This window comes from Tupaia chinensis, unplaced genomic scaffold (assembly GCF_000334495.1).
Source record: "Tupaia chinensis unplaced genomic scaffold, TupChi_1.0 Scaffold149560_1, whole genome shotgun sequence".
Taxonomy (NCBI): domain Eukaryota; kingdom Metazoa; phylum Chordata; class Mammalia; order Scandentia; family Tupaiidae; genus Tupaia; species Tupaia belangeri.
In genome coordinates, this window is record NW_006209405.1 from 1,619,433 (window position 1) to 1,623,276 (window position 3,844).

The window sequence follows — 3,844 nt, forward strand, 5'->3', positions numbered from 1 at the left end:
GGGGTGGCCATGCCACAATCCCTTCTTCTTCATTCTCCTCTCAGGATCTTGGGCACGCACTCACACACACCCAGCATGAGTTTAAGCCATCAGGTACAGGACTCGAACCACGGTCAACTACATGGGAGTCCAGTGACATAACCATTATGCTAACTGCTGGTCCCTAAAATACTTTTTTTAAATAATAATTTAATTCTAAATTTTTTTTCTATAGGGTATGCATGTTCACCAGAGAGAGGGAAAGTGAGAAAGCAAACCATCAAGTCTGGAACTCAAACTGCAGTCGGCCATGTGGGAGTTCAACACCTCAACCGCCACACCACCTGCTGGCCCTCAAAGCACTTTTTTAAGTTTGTTTATTTTATTTCTTCTATGAGGAAAAGAAACAACCAGAGAGAGGTACCCCCAGCAGGGTCTTCATGCCGAGATCAGCCCCTAGTCTCAGCCAGCCTGGCTCACGGGCACGTGCGTGAGGGCCTGCTTTCTCTTTCATAGAAAGGATCGCCTCACTTTCTCATTGCGTCCTCACATGGTGGAAGGGGCAAGGCAGCTCTTGGAGGCCTCTAATAAGGGCACTTATCCCATTTGTAAGGGCTCTGCTTTCATGATCTAATCACCTCCCAAAGGCCTCATCTCCTACTACTATCCCTTGGGGGCTGGAATTTCACCACATAACTTTGGGAGAACACAGTCAGATCCTAACAAGCTCTAGAATTTGGCTGCTGCTAGCTTGAGAACTGGGGTTACTGTGGGTGCTTCACCAATTTGCAACCTAGAATCACGAGACTCTAAATCTTTAAAGGATATTATAGGTCATCAAATCAAGCCTCTTTCTTGTATATGTTATCCAAAATGAGACAAAGACAAATTCAGTGACTTTTTTTAAGAAGTGGAGCTGGGGACCAGCAGGTGGCATAGTGGTTAAGGTGCTGGACTCCCTCATGGCCGACTGCAATTCAAGTCCTGGACACAGTGGCTTGAGATCACACACCAGGTGTGTGTGCCCAAAATCCCAGGAAGAGAATGGAGGAGAAGGGATTATACTGTCGCCAACTCTCCTGGAAGGTTGTGACCCTGTCACATTGTGGGGAAAAGAGAGGTGCTTTTTTTTCTCTCTGTCTCTGTCTCTCTCTTTCCAACAAGCACACATGCCCTATGGCAAAAAAAAAAAATCCTTAGAAAAAAGATCTGGAACTAAAATCACTCATTTAATTTTTTAAAAATTTTATTTCTTATTATTTTAAAATATGCCATAGGGCACATGTGTTCACCAGAGAGACACAGAGAGAGAGAAAGGGAAAGTGAGAAAGCAAGCCACCAGGTCCAGGACTTGAACCATGGTCAGTCATGTGATTTCCAAGAACCTTAACCACCACTGGCCCTCAAAATCACTCATTTTTAAAATCATACATGCTTTGAATGTTTATTATGTGCCAGTCATGGTGTTAAGCAATTGGGAAACAAGAGATGAACAAGACACAAAAGTCTTACCTCTGCGTCCTTTCAGTCTGGTGGACAAGCCAGAAATGTAAATCATAGTGTTATGGGAGATGCGGATACAAAATATCACAGTCGCATGGGGCAGCCTTACAGCACAATGGGTAAGCACTGTTCATGAAAAGTCAGATTTCACACGGCAAACCACAGTTAGAACCCCAGCCCCAGCAGCGTATGCACATGCACCAAAATCCTGACTGGATGGAGAAATGGAAGAAAAATAATTCTGCCACGACTGTGCTCTGTTGGGGGCTGCTTTCTCTGTCTCTGTCTCTCTCTGGCTAGTGCATGCACACTCTGGCAATTCATAAAAAATTCAGGGACCAGCAGGTGGTGTGGTGGTGAAGGCGCTGGACTATCACATGACTAAACATGTTTTGAATCTCAGACCTGGTGGCTTGCTTTCTCACTTTCTCTCTCTTTGGTGAGCATATGTGCCCTGTAGCAAATTTAAAATAATAAAAATAATTAATTAATTTAATTTAATAAATAATTCTTTGAAAAATTAAAAATTCAAAGTGCCAAGGTGACAGTTCTCTCTGGAGAGATCAGGGAAGGCTTCTCTGAGTAGGAGACACTTGATCTGAGTGCTGCAGGCTGGGAGTGGAATGTGCAAAGGTGGAGCACTAGGGTCAAGAAGGAAGAATGAAGACTGAAGACCAGGCTGCTGAGGCAGTCTTTCTTGATTGCCCTCAATGTGCAGGCTGCCCCAGTCTGCCCCTAGGCACTGCTCAGTACTTTATGCATGTTTCTGCCATGAGCCTGGGAGCTCTGAGCCCAGTCCTGGCCCACCAGTGTTTAGCACAGCTCTTGGCCCAGGTTAGAACAAATAAAAATGCAAACTATTGAGGCTAGCAAATGGCATAGTACTTAAGGCACTGAACTCTCACATGGCTGACTGTAGTTCGAGTCCCAGACCTGGTAGCTTGCTTTCTCATTTGCCCTTTCTCTCTCTTTGGTCAAGTTAAAAAATAATAATAACAAATAAAATTAAATCAATCAATCATTCTTTCTTTAAAAATGCAGGCTATCTAAACAAATTTGAATTCCAGATAAAGTATACATATTTTTAGTACAAATATGTCCCAAGTACATGTGCAGGATATACTTATACTATAAAAATTGTTTATTTGAAGTTCAATTTTTCACTCGGCATCTTGCACCAATTACTGAGTATATTTTTGTTACCTATTATTGAGTAAATGTTTAGTAAATATTTGTGTGAATAAGGGAGTAAGAAGGGAAGGAGGAAACAGGAAAGGAGGGGAAAGAGGGAGCCAGTGTATCCATCGGTGGAGAATGAACAGGAAGCGTGGCGGGCATGAGGAGAATGGGAGATTTGTAAGACCTAGATACCACACAAAATCTGGCCTTAGCATAATTTCTCACTGCTTTCACTTCTACATAGTACTAGGTAAACAGTTGTTTCCCCTGTTTTTGTTAAAAAGTCTGCCCTCGTGTGGTAGGAAAAAAGTATTAGGCCAGAAGCCTTCATTCTGGTCTTTTGGTTCACTGGGACAAAAAAATTCCACAGAGGCCAGCAATCTGGAAATGATGCTAGAAGTTTGTCGGTTTGTTTTAATGGGGAGCAGGGCAGGAATGACCTCAAGATGAATAAGCTCTGCATGTCAGGTACCAAGAGAATTTTGTTAAAAGTGGTTTTTAAAATTGATCAAAACACATTTGTAAAAAAAAAAAAAAAAAAGAATTAAGGGAACCAGCAGTTAGCGTAATGGCTATGTCGCTGGACTCCCACGTAGTCGACCGCGGTTCGTGTCCCGGACCCGGTGGCTTAAAACTCACGCCGGGCGCGTGTGCGTGCGTGCCCAAGATCCCGAGAGGAGAATGGAGGAGAAGGGATTGCGGCGTGACCATCCCCCCTGGGGAGTGATTTCTCGCTTTCTGTCTCTATGTCTCTCTCTGTCTGTCTGGAGAGCGCACGCGCCCTACAGTGAAAATCTCTCAAAAAAAAAAAAAACACATTTGTAACTTGGTGCAAATCAGCATAATTCGGGTGTCCAAGTTGTTTCAGTCAGAAAATAAATTAAAATACTGCGCCTAGGGACCAGTAGATGGCGTAATGGTTACGTCACTGGACTACCTTGTAGTCGACAGCAGTTCAAGTCCTGGACCCGGGAACTTAAAACTTATTTCATGCGTGCCCACAATTCCAAGAGGAGAGTGCAGGTGGCACGGCCATCTCCCTGAGGGGGTATTTCTCACTTTCTGTCTGTCTGTCTCTGTCTCTCTGGCAAGCACACACACCCTATACCAAAAACACTGTGCCTAAAGTTCATATGGTAGAATATGGTTCTGGAATTCTGCTGGAGGTTGAAGAACTAGGTTC